The sequence below is a fragment of the Pseudophryne corroboree genome, chromosome 3, assembly GCF_028390025.1.
Source record: "Pseudophryne corroboree isolate aPseCor3 chromosome 3, aPseCor3.hap2, whole genome shotgun sequence".
Lineage (NCBI taxonomy): Eukaryota > Metazoa > Chordata > Amphibia > Anura > Myobatrachidae > Pseudophryne > Pseudophryne corroboree.
The window spans coordinates 623852345-623871374 of record NC_086446.1 but is presented as its reverse complement, the minus strand read 5'-3'; positions in this window follow the sequence as shown (position 1 = coordinate 623871374).

Here is a 19030-nt window from a genome sequence, read left to right as displayed (position 1 = left end):
CTCGTCATCCATTAAGTATACTATCCATCTACATTCTATACCTGTGGTGCATTTTAGACAGTTTTGCAGTTTGCTGACAGTGTCCACCAGTATACTATATATATATATATATACTTATAGCAGTACGGTAGGCCACTGCTGTACCTACCTCTGTGTCATCACTCGTCATCCATTAAGTATACTATCCATCTACATTCTATACCTGTGGTGCATTTTAGACAGTTTTGCAGTTTGCTGACAGTGTCCACCAGTTTATTATATATATACTTATAGCAGTACGGTAGGCCACTGCTGTACCTACCTCTGTGTCGTCACTCGTCATACATTAAGTATACTATCTATCTACATTCTATACCTGTGGTGCATTTTAGCTTTGCAGTTTGCTGACAGTGTCCACCAGTATACTATATATAGCAGTACGGTAGGCCACTGCTGTACCTACCTCTGTGTCGTCACGCGTCATCCATTAAGTATACTATCCATCTACATTCTATACCTATGATGCATTTTAGACAGTTTTGCAGTTTGCTGACAGTGTCAACCAGTTTATTATATATATACTTATAGCAGTACGGTAGGCCACTGCTGTACCTACCTCTGTGTCATCACTCGTCATCCATTAAGTATACTATCCATCTACATTCTATACCTGTGGTGCATTTTAGACAGTTTTGCAGTTTGCTGACAATGTCCACCAGTTTATTATATATATACTTATAGCAGTACGGTAGGCCACTGCTGTACCTACCTCTGTGTCGTCACTCGTCATACATTAAGTATACTATCCATCTACATTCTATACCTGTGGTGCATTTTAGACAGTTTTGCAGTTTGCTGACAGTGTCCACCAGTTTATTATATATATACTTATAGCAGTACGGTAGGCCACTGCTGTACCAACCTCTGTGTCGTCACTCGTCATCCATTAAGTATACTATCCATCTACATTCTATACCTGTGGTGCATTTTAGACAGTTTTGCAGTTTGCTGACAGTGTCCACCAGTATACTATATATATACTTATAGCAGTACGGTAGGCCACTGCTGTACCTACCTCTGTGTCGTCACTCGTCATCCATTAAGTATACTATCCATCTACATTCTATACCTGTGGTGCATTTTAGACAGTTTTGCAGTTTGCTGACAGTGTTCACCAGTATACTATATATATATACTTATAGCAGTACGGTAGGCCACTGCTGTACCTACCTCTGTGTCATCACTCATCATCCATTAAGTTTACTATCCATCTACATTCTATACCTGTGGTGCATTTTAGCTTTGCAGTTTGCTGACAGTGTCCACCAGTATACTATATATAGCAGTACGGTAGGCCACTGCTGTACCTACCTCTGTGTCGTCACTCGTCATCCATTAAGTATACTATCCATCTACATTCTATACCTGTGGTGCATTTTAGCTTTGCAGTTTGCTGACAGTGTCCACCAGTATACTATATATAGCAGTATGGTAGGCCACTGCTGTACCTACCTCTGTGTTGTCACTCGTCATCCATTAAGTATACTATCCATCTACATTCTTTACCTGTGGTGCATTTTAGTTTTGCAGTTTGCTGACAGTGTCCACCAGTATACTATATATAGCAGTACGGTAGGCCACTGCTGTACCTACCTCTGTGTCGTCACTCGTCATCCATTAAGTATACTATCCATCTACATTCTATACCTGTGGTGCATTTTAGTTTTGCAGTTTGCTGACAGTGCCCACCAGTATACTATATATAGCAGTACGGTAGGCCACTGCTGTACCTACCTCTGTGTCGTCACTCGTCATCCATTAAGTATACTATCTATTTACATTCTATACCTGTGGTGCATTTTAGTTTTGCAGTTTGCTGACAGTGTCCACCAGTATACTATATATAGCAGTACGGTAGGCCACTGCTGTACCTACCTCTGTGTCGTCACTCGTCATCCATTAAGTATACTATCCATCTACATTCTATACCTGTGGTGCATTTTAGACAGTTATTCAGTTTGCTGACAGTGTCCACCAGTTTATTATAAATATACTTATAGCAGTACGGTAGGCCACTGCTGTACCTACCTCTGTGTCGTCACTCGTCATCCATTAAGTATACTATCCATCTACATTCTATACCTGTGGTGCATTTTAGACAGTTTTGCAGCTTGCTGACAGTGTCCACCAGTTTATTATATATATACTTATAGCAGTACGGTAGGCCACTGCTGTACCTACCTCTGTGTCGTCACTCGTCATCCATTAAGTATACTATCCATCTACATTCTATACCTGTGGTGCATTTTAGACAGTTTTGCAGTTTGCTGACAGTGTCCACCAGTATACTATATATATATACTTATAGCAGTACGGTAGGCCACTGCTGTACCTACCTCTGTGTCGTCACTCGTCATCCATTAAGTATACTATCCATCTACATTCTATACCTGTGGTGCATTTTAGACAGTTTTGCAGTTTGCTGACAGTGTTCACCAGTATACTATATATATACTTATAGCAGTACGGTAGGCCACTGCTGTACCTACCTCTGTGTCATCACTCGTCATCCATTAAGTATACTATCCATCTACATTCTATACCTGTGGTGCATTTTAGACTGTTTTGCAGTTTGCTGACAGTATCCACCAGTTTATTATATATATACTTATAGCAGTACGGTAGGCCACTGCTGTACCTACCTTTGTGTCATCAATCGTCATCCATTAAGTATACTATCCATCTACATTCTATACCTGTGGTGCATTTTAGCTTTGCAGTTTGCTGACAGTGTCCACCAGTATACTATATATAGCAGTACGGTAGGCCACTGCTGTAGCTACCTCTGTGTCGTCACTCGTCATCCATTAAGTATACTATCCATCTACATTCTATACCTGTGATGCATTTTAGACAGTTTTGCAGTTTGCTGACAGTGTCCACCAGTTTATTATATATATACTTATAGCAGTACGGTAGGCCACTGCTGTACCTACCTCTGTGTCATCACTCGTCATCCATTAATTATACTATCCATCTACATTCTATACCTGTGGTGCATTTTAGACAGTTTTGCAGTTTGCTGACAATGTCCACCAGTTTATTATATATATACTTATAGCAGTACGGTAGGCCACTGCTGTACCTACCTCTGTGTCGTCACTCATCATACATTAAGTATACTATCCATCTACATTCTATACCTGTGGTGCATTTTAGACAGTTTTGCAGTTTGCTGACAGTGTCCACCAGTTTATTATATATATACTTATAGCAGTACGGTAGGCCACTGCTGTACCTACCTTTGTGTCGTCACTCGTCATCCATTAAGTATACTATCCATCTACATTCTATACCTGTGGTGCATTTTAGCTTTGCAGTTTGCTGACAGTGTCCACCAGTATACTATATATAGCAGTACGGTAGGCCACTGCTGTACCTACCTCTGTGTCGTCACTCGTCATCCATTAAGTATACTATCCATCTACATTCTATACCTCTGATGCATTTTAGACAGTTTTGCAGTTTGCTGACAGTGTCCACCAGTTTATTATATATATACTTATAGCAGTACGGTAGGCCACTGCTGTACCTACCTCTGTGTCATCACTCGTCATCCATTAAGTATACTATCCATCTACATTCTATACCTGTGGTGCATTTTAGACAGTTTTGCAGTTTGCTGACAATGTCCACCAGTTTATTATATATATACTTATAGCAGTACGGTAGGCCACTGCTGTACCTACCTCTGTGTCGTCACTCATCATACATTAAGTATACTATCCATCTACATTCTATACCTGTGGTGCATTTTAGACAGTTTTGCAGTTTGCTGACAGTGTCCACCAGTATACTATATATATATACTTATAGCAGTACGGTAGGCCACTGCTGTACCTACCTCTGTGTCGTCACTCGTCATCCATTAAGTATACTATCCATCTACATTCTATACCTGTGGTGCATTTTAGACAGTTTTGCAGTTTGGTGACAGTGTCCACCAGTTTATTATATATATACTTATAGCAGTACGGTAGGCCACTGCTGTACCTACCTCTGTGTCATCACTCGTCATCCATTAAGTATACTATCCATCTACATTCTATACCTGTGGTGCATTTTAGACAGTTTTGCAGTTTGCTGACAGTGTCCACCAGTATACTATATATATACTTATAGCAGTACGGTAGGCCACTGCTGTACCTACCTCTGTGTCATCACTCGTCATCCATTAATTATACTATCCATCTACATTCTATACCTGTGGTGCATTTTAGACAGTTTTGCAGTTTGCTGACAATGTCCACCAGTTTATTATATATATACTTATAGCAGTACGGTAGTCCACTGCTGTACCTACCTCTGTGTCGTCACTCATCATACATTAAGTATACTATCCATCTACATTCTATACCTGTGGTGCATTTTAGACAGTTTTGCAGTTTGCTGACAGTGTCCACCAGTTTATTATATATATACTTATAGCAGTACGGTAGGCCACTGCTGTACCTACCTTTGTGTCGTCACTCGTCATCCATTAAGTATACTATCCATCTACATTCTATACCTGTGGTGCATTTTAGCTTTGCAGTTTGCTGACAGTGTCCACCAGTATACTATATATAGCAGTACGGTAGGCCACTGCTGTACCTACCTCTGTGTCGTCACTCGTCATCCATTAAGTATACTATCCATCTACATTCTATACCTCTGATGCATTTTAGACAGTTTTGCAGTTTGCTGACAGTGTCCACCAGTTTATTATATATATACTTATAGCAGTACGGTAGGCCCCTGCTGTACCTACCTCTGTGTCATCACTCGTCATCCATTAAGTATACTATCCATCTACATTCTATACCTGTGGTGCATTTTAGACAGTTTTGCAGTTTGCTGACAATGTCCACCAGTTTATTATATATATACTTATAGCAGTACGGTAGGCCACTGCTGTACCTACCTCTGTGTCGTCACTCATCATACATTAAGTATACTATTCATCTACATTCTATACCTGTGGTGCATTTTAGACAGTTTTGCAGTTTGCTGACAGTGTCCACCAGTATACTATATATATATACTTATAGCAGTACGGTAGGCCACTGCTGTACCTACCTCTGTGTCGTCACTCGTCATCCATTAAGTATACTATCCATCTACATTCTATACCTGTGGTGCATTTTAGACAGTTTTGCAGTTTGGTGACAGTGTCCACCAGTTTATTATATATATACTTATAGCAGTACGGTAGGCCACTGCTGTACCTACCTCTGTGTCATCACTCGTCATCCATTAAGTATACTATCCATCTACATTCTATACCTGTGGTGCATTTTAGACAGTTTTGCAGTTTGCTGACAATGTCCACCAGTTTATTATATATATACTTATAGCAGTACGGTAGGCCACTGCTGTACCTACCTCTGTGTCGTCACTCGTCATACATTAAGTATACTATCCATCTACATTCTATACCTGTGGTGCATTTTAGACAGTTTTGCAGTTTGCTGACAGTGTCCACCAGTTTATTATATATATACTTATAGCAGTACGGTAGGCCACTGCTGTACCTACCTCTGTGTCGTCACTCGTCATCCATTAAGTATACTATCCATCTACATTCTATACCTGTGGTGCATTTTAGACAGTTTTGCAGTTTGCTGACAGTGTCCACCAGTATACTATATATATACTTATAGCAGTACGGTAGGCCACTGCTGTACCTACCTCTGTGTCGTCACTCGTCATCCATTAAGTATACTATCCATCTACATTCTATACCTGTGGTGCATTTTAGACAGTTTTGCAGTTTGCTGACAGTGTTCACCAGTATACTATATATATACTTATAGCAGTACGGTAGGCCACTGCTGTACCTACCTCTGTGTCATCACTCATCATCCATTAAGTTTACTATCCATCTACATTCTATACCTGTGGTGCATTTTAGCTTTGCAGTTTGCTGACAGTGTCCACCAGTATACTATATATAGCAGTACGGTAGGCCACTGCTGTACCTACCTCTGTGTCGTCACTCGTCATCCATTAAGTATACTATCCATCTACATTCTATACCTGTGGTGCATTTTAGCTTTGCAGTTTGCTGACAGTGTCCACCAGTATACTATATATAGCAGTATGGTAGGCCACTGCTGTACCTACCTCTGTGTTGTCACTCGTCATCCATTAAGTATACTATCCATCTACATTTTATACCTGTGGTGCATTTTAGTTTTGCAGTTTGCTGACAGTGTCCACCAGTATACTATATATAGCAGTACGGTAGGCCACTGCTGTACCTACCTCTGTGTCGTCACTCGTCATCCATTAAGTATACTATCCATCTACATTCTATACCTGTGGTGCATTTTAGTTTTGCAGTTTGCTGACAGTGCCCACCAGTATACTATATATAGCAGTACGGTAGGCCACTGCTGTACCTACCTCTGTGTCGTCACTCGTCATCCATTAAGTATACTATCCATTTACATTCTATACCTGTGGTGCATTTTAGTTTTGCAGTTTGCTGACAGTGTCCACCAGTATACTATATATAGCAGTACGGTAGGCCACTGCTGTACCTACCTCTGTGTCGTCACTCGTCATCCATTAAGTATACTATCCATCTACATTCTATACCTGTGGTGCATTTTAGACAGTTTTGCAGTTTGCTGACAGTGTCCACCAGTTTATTATAAATATACTTATAGCAGTACGGTAGGCCACTGCTGTACCTACCTCTGTGTCGTCACTCGTAATCCATTAAGTATACTATCCATCTACATTCTTTACCTGTGGTGCATTTTAGACAGTTTTGCAGCTTGCTGACAGTGTCCACTAGTTTATTATATATATACTTATAGCAGTACGGTAGGCCACTGCTGTACCTACCTCTGTGTCGTCACTCGTCATCCATTAAGTATACTATCCATCTACATTCTATACCTGTGGTGCATTTTAGACAGTTTTGCAGTTTGCTGACAGTGTCCACCAGTATACTATATATATATATACTTATAGCAGTACGGTAGGCCACTGCTGTACCTACCTCTGTGTCGTCACTCGTCATCCATTAAGTATACTATCCATCTACATTCCATACCTGTGGTGCATTTTAGACAGTTTTGCAGTTTGCTGACAGTGTTCACCAGTATACTATATATATACTTATAGCAGTACGGTAGGCCACTGCTGTACCTACCTCTGTGTCATCACTCGTCATCCATTAAGTATACTATCCATCTACATTCTATACCTGTGGTGCATTTTAGACAGTTTTGCAGTTTGCTGACAGTATCCACCAGTTTATTATATATATACTTATAGCAGTACGGTAGGCCACTGCTGTACCTACCTTTGTGTCGTCAATCGTCATCCATTAAGTATACTATCCATCTACATTCTATACCTGTGGTGCATTTTAGCTTTGCAGTTTGCTGACAGTGTCCACCAGTATACTATATATAGCAGTACGGTAGGCCACTGCTGTACCTACCTCTGTGTCGTCACTCGTCATCCATTAAGTATACTATCCATCTACATTCTATACCTGTGATGCATTTTTGACAGTTTTGCAGTTTGCTGACAGTGTCCACCAGTTTATTATATATATACTTATAGCAGTACGGTAGGCCACTGCTGTACCTACCTCTGTGTCATCACTCGTCATCCATTAAGTATACTATCCATCTACATTCTATACCTGTGGTGCATTTTAGACAGTTTTGCAGTTTGCTGACAATGTCCACCAGTTTATTATATATATACTTATAGCAGTACGGTAGGCCACTGCTGTACCTACCTCTGTGTCGTCACTCATCATACATTAAGTATACTATCCATCTACATTCTATACCTGTGGTGCATTTTAGACAGTTTTGCAGTTTGCTGACAGTGTCCACCAGTTTATTATATATATACTTATAGCAGTACGGTAGGCCACTGCTGTACCTACCTTTGTGTCGTCACTCGTCATCCATTAAGTATACTATCCATCTACATTCTATACCTGTGGTGCATTTTAGCTTTGCAGTTTGCTGACAGTGTCCACCAGTATACTATATATAGCAGTACGGTAGGCCACTGCTGTACCTACCTCTGTGTCGTCACTCGTCATCCATTAAGTATACTATCCATCTACATTCTATACCTCTGATGCATTTTAGACAGTTTTGCAGTTTGCTGACAGTGTCCACCAGTTTATTATATATATACTTATAGCAGTACGGTAGGCCACTGCTGTACCTACCTCTGTGTCATCACTCGTCATCCATTAAGTATACTATCCATCTACATTCTATACCTGTGGTGCATTTTAGACAGTTTTGCAGTTTGCTGACAATGTCCACCAGTTTATTATATATATACTTATAGCAGTACGGTAGGCCACTGCTGTACCTACCTCTGTGTCGTCACTCATCATACATTAAGTATACTATCCATCTACATTCTATACCTGTGGTGCATTTTAGACAGTTTTGCAGTTTGCTGACAGTGTCCACCAGTATACTATATATATATACTTATAGCAGTACGGTAGGCCACTGCTGTACCTACCTCTGTGTCGTCACTCGTCATCCATTAAGTATACTATCCATCTACATTCTATACCTGTGGTGCATTTTAGACAGTTTTGCAGTTTGGTGACAGTGTCCACCAGTTTATTATATATATACTTATAGCAGTACGGTAGGCCACTGCTGTACCTACCTCTGTGTCATCACTCGTCATCCATTAAGTATACTATCCATCTACATTCTATACCTGTGGTGCATTTTAGACAGTTTTGCAGTTTGCTGACAGTGTCCACCAGTATACTATATATATACTTATAGCAGTACGGTAGGCCACTGCTGTACCTACCTCTGTGTCATCACTCGTCATCCATTAATTATACTATCCATCTACATTCTATACCTGTGGTGCATTTTAGACAGTTTTGCAGTTTGCTGACAATGTCCACCAGTTTATTATATATATACTTATAGCAGTACGGTAGTCCACTGCTGTACCTACCTCTGTGTCGTCACTCATCATACATTAAGTATACTATCCATCTACATTCTATACCTGTGGTGCATTTTAGACAGTTTTGCAGTTTGCTGACAGTGTCCACCAGTTTATTATATATATACTTATAGCAGTACGGTAGGCCACTGCTGTACCTACCTTTGTGTCGTCACTCGTCATCCATTAAGTATACTATCCATCTACATTCTATACCTGTGGTGCATTTTAGCTTTGCAGTTTGCTGACAGTGTCCACCAGTATACTATATATAGCAGTACGGTAGGCCACTGCTGTACCTACCTCTGTGTCGTCACTCGTCATCCATTAAGTATACTATCCATCTACATTCTATACCTCTGATGCATTTTAGACAGTTTTGCAGTTTGCTGACAGTGTCCACCAGTTTATTATATATATACTTATAGCAGTACGGTAGGCCCCTGCTGTACCTACCTCTGTGTCATCACTCGTCATCCATTAAGTATACTATCCATCTACATTCTATACCTGTGGTGCATTTTAGACAGTTTTGCAGTTTGCTGACAATGTCCACCAGTTTATTATATATATACTTATAGCAGTACGGTAGGCCACTGCTGTACCTACCTCTGTGTCGTCACTCATCATACATTAAGTATACTATTCATCTACATTCTATACCTGTGGTGCATTTTAGACAGTTTTGCAGTTTGCTGACAGTGTCCACCAGTATACTATATATATATACTTATAGCAGTACGGTAGGCCACTGCTGTACCTACCTCTGTGTCGTCACTCGTCATCCATTAAGTATACTATCCATCTACATTCTATACCTGTGGTGCATTTTAGACAGTTTTGCAGTTTGGTGACAGTGTCCACCAGTTTATTATATATATACTTATAGCAGTACGGTAGGCCACTGCTGTACCTACCTCTGTGTCATCACTCGTCATCCATTAAGTATACTATCCATCTACATTCTATACCTGTGGTGCATTTTAGACAGTTTTGCAGTTTGCTGACAATGTCCACCAGTTTATTATATATATACTTATAGCAGTACGGTAGGCCACTGCTGTACCTACCTCTGTGTCGTCACTCGTCATACATTAAGTATACTATCCATCTACATTCTATACCTGTGGTGCATTTTAGACAGTTTTGCAGTTTGCTGACAGTGTCCACCAGTTTATTATATATATACTTATAGCAGTACGGTAGGCCACTGCTGTACCTACCTCTGTGTCGTCACTCGTCATCCATTAAGTATACTATCCATCTACATTCTATACCTGTGGTGCATTTTAGACAGTTTTGCAGTTTGCTGACAGTGTCCACCAGTATACTATATATATACTTATAGCAGTACGGTAGGCCACTGCTGTACCTACCTCTGTGTCGTCACTCGTCATCCATTAAGTATACTATCCATCTACATTCTATACCTGTGGTGCATTTTAGACAGTTTTGCAGTTTGCTGACAGTGTTCACCAGTATACTATATATATACTTATAGCAGTACGGTAGGCCACTGCTGTACCTACCTCTGTGTCATCACTCATCATCCATTAAGTTTACTATCCATCTACATTCTATACCTGTGGTGCATTTTAGCTTTGCAGTTTGCTGACAGTGTCCACCAGTATACTATATATAGCAGTACGGTAGGCCACTGCTGTACCTACCTCTGTGTCGTCACTCGTCATCCATTAAGTATACTATCCATCTACATTCTATACCTGTGGTGCATTTTAGCTTTGCAGTTTGCTGACAGTGTCCACCAGTATACTATATATAGCAGTATGGTAGGCCACTGCTGTACCTACCTCTGTGTTGTCACTCGTCATCCATTAAGTATACTATCCATCTACATTTTATACCTGTGGTGCATTTTAGTTTTGCAGTTTGCTGACAGTGTCCACCAGTATACTATATATAGCAGTACGGTAGGCCACTGCTGTACCTACCTCTGTGTCGTCACTCGTCATCCATTAAGTATACTATCCATCTACATTCTATACCTGTGGTGCATTTTAGTTTTGCAGTTTGCTGACAGTGCCCACCAGTATACTATATATAGCAGTACGGTAGGCCACTGCTGTACCTACCTCTGTGTCGTCACTCGTCATCCATTAAGTATACTATCCATTTACATTCTATACCTGTGGTGCATTTTAGTTTTGCAGTTTGCTGACAGTGTCCACCAGTATACTATATATAGCAGTACGGTAGGCCACTGCTGTACCTACCTCTGTGTCGTCACTCGTCATCCATTAAGTATACTATCCATCTACATTCTATACCTGTGGTGCATTTTAGACAGTTTTGCAGTTTGCTGACAGTGTCCACCAGTTTATTATAAATATACTTATAGCAGTACGGTAGGCCACTGCTGTACCTACCTCTGTGTCGTCACTCGTAATCCATTAAGTATACTATCCATCTACATTCTTTACCTGTGGTGCATTTTAGACAGTTTTGCAGCTTGCTGACAGTGTCCACTAGTTTATTATATATATACTTATAGCAGTACGGTAGGCCACTGCTGTACCTACCTCTGTGTCGTCACTCGTCATCCATTAAGTATACTATCCATCTACATTCTATACCTGTGGTGCATTTTAGACAGTTTTGCAGTTTGCTGACAGTGTCCACCAGTATACTATATATATATATACTTATAGCAGTACGGTAGGCCACTGCTGTACCTACCTCTGTGTCGTCACTCGTCATCCATTAAGTATACTATCCATCTACATTCCATACCTGTGGTGCATTTTAGACAGTTTTGCAGTTTGCTGACAGTGTTCACCAGTATACTATATATATACTTATAGCAGTACGGTAGGCCACTGCTGTACCTACCTCTGTGTCATCACTCGTCATCCATTAAGTATACTATCCATCTACATTCTATACCTGTGGTGCATTTTAGACAGTTTTGCAGTTTGCTGACAGTATCCACCAGTTTATTATATATATACTTATAGCAGTACGGTAGGCCACTGCTGTACCTACCTTTGTGTCGTCAATCGTCATCCATTAAGTATACTATCCATCTACATTCTATACCTGTGGTGCATTTTAGCTTTGCAGTTTGCTGACAGTGTCCACCAGTATACTATATATAGCAGTACGGTAGGCCACTGCTGTACCTACCTCTGTGTCGTCACTCGTCATCCATTAAGTATACTATCCATCTACATTCTATACCTGTGATGCATTTTTGACAGTTTTGCAGTTTGCTGACAGTGTCCACCAGTTTATTATATATATACTTATAGCAGTACGGTAGGCCACTGCTGTACCTACCTCTGTGTCATCACTCGTCATCCATTAAGTATACTATCCATCTACATTCTATACCTGTGGTGCATTTTAGACAGTTTTGCAGTTTGCTGACAATGTCCACCAGTTTATTATATATATACTTATAGCAGTACGGTAGGCCACTGCTGTACCTACCTCTGTGTCGTCACTCATCATACATTAAGTATACTATCCATCTACATTCTATACCTGTGGTGCATTTTAGACAGTTTTGCAGTTTGCTGACAGTGTCCACCAGTTTATTATATACATACTTATAGCAGTACGGTAGGCCACTGCTGTACCTACCTTTGTGTCGTCACTCGTCATCCATTAAGTATACTATCCATCTACATTCTATACCTGTGGTGCATTTTAGCTTTGCAGTTTGCTGACAGTGTCCACCAGTATACTATATATAGCAGTACGGTAGGCCATTGCTGTACCTACCTCTGTGTCGTCACTCGTCATCCATTAAGTATACTATCCATCTACATTCTATACCTCTGATGCATTTTAGACAGTTTTGCAGTTTGCTGACAGTGTCCACCAGTTTATTATATATATACTTATAGCAGTACGGTAGGCCACTGCTGTACCTACCTCTGTGTCATCACTCGTCATCCATTAAGTATACTATCCATCTACATTCTATACCTGTGGTGCATTTTAGACAGTTTTGCAGTTTGCTGACAATGTCCACCAGTTTATTATATATATACTTATAGCAGTACGGTAGGCCACTGCTGTACCTACCTCTGTGTCGTCACTCATCATACATTAAGTATACTATCCATCTACATTCTATACCTGTGGTGCATTTTAGACAGTTTTGCAGTTTGCTGACAGTGTCCACCAGTATACTATATATATATACTTATAGCAGTACGGTAGGCCACTGCTGTACCTACCTCTGTGTCGTCACTCGTCATCCATTAAGTATACTATCCATCTACATTCTATACCTGTGGTGCATTTTAGACAGTTTTGCAGTTTGCTGACAGTGTCCACCAGTTTATTATATATATACTTATAGCAGTACGGTAGGCCACTGCTGTACCTACCTCTGTGTCGTCACTCGTCATCCATTAAGTATACTATCCATCTACATTCTATACCTGTGGTGCATTTTAGACAGTTTTGCAGTTTGCTGACAGTGTCCACCAGTTTATTATATATATACTTATAGCAGTACGGTAGGCCACTGCTGTACCTACCTCTGTGTCGTCACTCGTCATCCATTAAGTATACTATCCATCTACATTCTATACCTGTGGTGCATTTTAGACAGTTTTGCAGTTTGCTGACAGTGTCCAACAGTTTATTATATATATACTTATAGCAGTACGGTAGGCCACTGCTGTACCTACCTCTGTGTCGTCACTCGTCATCCATTAAGTATACTATCCATCTACATTCTATACCTGTGGTGCATTTTAGACAGTTTTGCAGTTTGTTGACAGTGTCCACCAGTATACTATATATAAACTTATAGCAGTACGGTAGGCCACTGCTGTACCTACCTCTGTGTCGTCACTCGTCATCCATTAAGTATACTATCCATCTACATTCTATACCTGTGGTGCATTTTAGACAGTTTTGCAGTTTACTGACAGTGTCCACCAGTATACTATATATATATACTTATAGCAGTACGGTGGGCCACTGCTGTACCTACCTCTGTGTCATCACTCGTCATCCATTAAGTATACTATCCATCTACATTCTATACCTGTGGTGCATTTTAGACAGTTTTGCAGTTTGCTGACAGTGTTCACCAGTTTATTATATATATATACTTTTAGCAGTACGGTAGGCCACTGCTGTACCTACCTTTGTGTCGTCACTTGTCATCCATTAAGTATACTATCCATCTACATTCTATACCTGTGGTGCATTTTAGCTTTGCAGTTTGCTGACAGTGTCCACCAGTATACTATATATAGCAGTACGGTTGGCCACTGCTGTACCTACCTCTGTGTCGTCACTCGTCATCCATTAAGTATACTATCCATCTACATTCTATACCTGTGATGCATTTTAGACAGTTTTGCAGTTTGCTGACAGTGTCCACCAGTTTATTATTTATTTACTTATAGCAGTACGGTAGGCCACTGCTGTACCTACCTCTGTGTCATCACTCGTCATCCATTAAGTATACTATCCATCTACATTCTATACCTGTGGTGCATTTTAGACAGTTTTGCAGTTTGCTGACAATGTCCACCAGTTTATTATATATATATACTTATAGCAGTACGGTAGGCCACTGCTGTACCTACCTCTGTGTCGTCACTCGTCATACATTAAGTATACTATCCATCTACATTCTATACCTGTGGTGCATTTTAGACAGTTTTGCAGTTTGCAGACAGTGTCCACCAGTTTATTATAATTATACTTATAGCAGTACGGTAGGCCACTGCTGTACCTACCTCTGTGTCGTCACTCGTCATCCATTAAGTATACTTTCCATCTACATTCTATACCTGTGGTGCATTTTAGACAGTTTTGCAGTTTGCTGACAGTGTCCACCAGTATACTATATATATACTTATAGCAGTACGGTAGGCCACTGCTGTACCTACCTCTGTGTCGTCACTCGTCATCCATTAAGTATACTATCCATCTACATTCTATACCTGTGGTGCATTTTAGACAGTTTTGCAGTTTGCTGACAGTGTTCACCAGTATACTATATATATACTTATAGCAGTACGGTAGGCCACTGCTGTACCTACCTCTGTGTCATCACTCGTCATCCATTAAGTTTACTATCCATCTACATTCTATACCTGTGGTGCATTTTAGCTTTGCAGTTTGCTGACAGTGTCCACCAGTATACTATATATAGCAGTACGGTAGGCCACTGCTGTACCTACCTCTGTGTCGTCACTCGTCATCCATTAAGTATACTATCCATTTACATTCTATACCTGTGGTGCATTTTAGTTTTGCAGTTTGCTGACAGTGTCCACCAGTATACTATATATAGCAGTACGGTAGGCCACTGCTGTACCTACCTCTGTGTCGTCACTCGTCATCCATTAAGTATACTATCCATCTACATTCTATACCTGTGGTGCATTTTAGCTTTGCAGTTTGCTGACAGTGTCCACCAGTATACTATATATAGCAGTACGGTAGGCCACTGCTGTACCTACCTCTGTGTCGTCACTCGTCATCCATTAAGTATACTATCCATCTACATTCTATACCTGTGGTGCATTTTAGTTTTGCAGTTTGCTGACAGTGTCCACCAGTATACTATATATAGCAGTACGGTAGGCCACTGCTGTACCTACCTCTGTGTCGTCACTCGTCATCCATTAAGTATACTATCCATTTACATTCTATACCTGTGGTGCATTTTAGTTTTGCAGTTTGCTGACAGTGTCCACCAGTATACTATATATAGCAGTACGGTAGACCACTGCTGTACCTACCTCTGTGTCGTCACTCGTCATCCATTAAGTATACTATCCATCTACATTCTATACCTGTGGTGCATTTTAGACAGTTTTGCAGTTTGCTGACAGTGTCCACCAGTTTATTATAAATATACTTATAGCAGTACGGTAGGCCACTGCTGTACCTACCTCTGTGTCGTCACTCGTCATCCATTAAGTATACTATCCATCTACATTCTATACCTGTGGTGCATTTTAGACAGTTTTGCAGTTTGCTGACAGTGTCCACCAGTATACTATATATATATATATATATATATATACTTATAGCAGTACGGTAGGCCACTGCTGTACCTACCTCTGTGTCGTCACTCGTCATCCATTAAGTATACTATCCATCTACATTCTATACCTGTGGTGCATTTTAGACAGTTTTGCAGTTTGCTGACAGTGTTCACCAGTATACTATATATATATACTTATAGCAGTACGGTAGGCCACTGCTGTACCTACCTCTGTGTCATCACTCGTCATCCATTAAGTATACTATCCATCTACATTCTATACCTGTGGTGCATTTTAGACAGTTTTGCAGTTTGCTGACAGTGTCCACCAGTTTATTATATATATACTTATAGCAGTACGGTAGGCCACTGCTGAATCTACCTTTGTGTCGTCACTCGTCATCCATTAAGTATACTATCCATCTACATTCTATACCTGTGGTGCATTTTAGCTTTGCAGTTTGCTGACAGTGTCCACCAGTATACTATATATAGCAGTACGGTAGGCCACTGCTGTACCTACCTCTGTGTCGTCACTCGTCATCCATTAAGTATACTATCCATCTACATTCTATACCTGTGGTGCATTTTAGACAGTTTTGCAGTTTGCTGACAGTGTCCACCAGTATACTATATATATATATATATATATACTTATAGCAGTACGGTAGGCCACTGCTGTACCTACCTCTGTGTCGTCACTCGTCATCCATTAAGTATACTATCCATCTACATTCTATACCTGTGGTGCATTTTAGACAGTTTTGCAGTTTGCTGACAGTGTTCACCAGTATACTATATATATATACTTATAGCAGTACGGTAGGCCACTGCTGTACCTACCTCTGTGTCATCACTCGTCATCCATTAAGTATACTATCCATCTACATTCTATACCTGTGGTGCATTTTAGACAGTTTTGCAGTTTGCTGACAGTGTCCACCAGTTTATTATATATATACTTATAGCAGTACGGTAGGCCACTGCTGAATCTACCTTTGTGTCGTCACTCGTCATCCATTAAGTATACTATCCATCTACATTCTATACCTGTGGTGCATTTTAGCTTTGCAGTTTGCTGACAGTGTCCACCAGTATACTATATATAGCAGTACGGTAGGCCACTGCTGTACCTACCTCTGTGTCGTCACTCGTCATCCATTAAGTATACTATCCATCTACATTCTTTACCTGTGATACATTTTAGACAGTTTTGCAGTTTGCTGACAGTGTCCACCAGTTTATTATATATATATACTTATAGCAGTACGGTAGGCCACTGCTGTACCTACCTCTGTGTCATCACTTGTCATCCATTAAGTATACTATCCATCTACATTCTATACCTGTGGTGCATTTTAGACAGTTTTGCAGTTTGCTGACAATGTCCACCAGTTTATTATATATATACTTATAGCAGTACGGTAGGCCACTGCTGTACCTACCTCTGTGTCATCACTCATCATACATTAAGTATACTATCCATCTACATTCTATACCTGTGGTGCATTTTAGACAGTTTTGCAGTTTGCTGACAGTGTCCACCAGTATACTATATATATATACTTATAGCAGTACGGTAGGCCACTGCTGTACCTACCTCTGTGTCGTCACTCGTCATCCATTAAGTATACTATCCATCTACATTCTATACCTGTGGTGCATTTTAGACAGTTTTGCAGTTTGCTGACAGTGTCCACCAGTTTATTATATATATACTTATAGCAGTACGGTAGGCCACTGCTGTACCTACCTCTGTGTCGTCACTCGTCATCCATTAAGTATACTATCCATCTACATTCTATACCTGTGGTGCATTTTAGACAGTTTTGCAGTTTGCTGACAGTGTCCAACAGTTTATTATATATATACTTATAGCAGTACGGTAGGCTACTGCTGTACCTACCTCTGTGTCGTCACTCGTCATCCATTAAGTATACTATCCATCTACATTCTATACCTGTGGTGCATTTTAGACAGTTTTGCAGTTTGCTGACAGTGTCCACCAGTATACTATATATATACTTATAGCAGTACGGTAGGCCACTGCTGTACCTACCTCTGTGTCGTCACTCGTCATCCATTAAGTATACTATCCATCTACATTCTATACCTGTGGTGCATTTTAGACAGTTTTGCAGTTTGCTGACAGTGTTCACCAGTATACTATATATATACTTATAGCAGTACGGTAGGCCACTGCTGTACCTACCTCTGTGTCATCACTCGTCATCCATTAAGTTTACTATCCATCTACATTCTATACCTGTGGTGCATTTTAGCTTTGCAGTTTGCTGACAGTGTCCACCAGTATACTATATATAGCAGTACGGTAGGCCACTGCTGTACCTACCTCTGTGTCGTCACTCGTCATCCATTAAGTATACTATCCATTTACATTCTATACCTGTGGTGCATTTTAGTTTTGCAGTTTGCTGACAGTGTCCACCAGTATACTATATATAGCAGTACGGTAGGCCACTGCTGTACCTACCTCTGTGTCGTCACTCGTCATCCATTAAGTATACTATCCATCTACATTCTATACCTGTGGTGCATTTTAGCTTTGCAGTTTGCTGACAGTGTCCACCAGTATACTATATATAGCAGTACGGTAGGCCACTGCTGTACCTACCTCTGTGTCGTCACTCGTCATCCATTAAGTATACTATCCATCTACATTCTATACCTGTGGTGCATTTTAGTTTTGCAGTTTGCTGACAGTGTCCACCAGTATACTATATATAGCAGTACGGTAGGCCACTGCTGTACCTACCTCTGTGTCGTCACTCGTCATCCATTAAGTATACTATCCATTTACATTCTATACCTGTGGTGCATTTTAGTTTTGCAGTTTGCTGACAGTGTCCACCAGTATACTATATATAGCAGTACGGTAGACCACTGCTGTACCTACCCCTGTGTCGTCACTCGTCATCCATTAAGTATACTATCCATCTACATTCTATACCTGTGGTGCATTTTAGACAGTTTTGCAGTTTGCTGACAGTGTCCACCAGTTTATTATAAATATACTTATAGCAGTACGGTAGG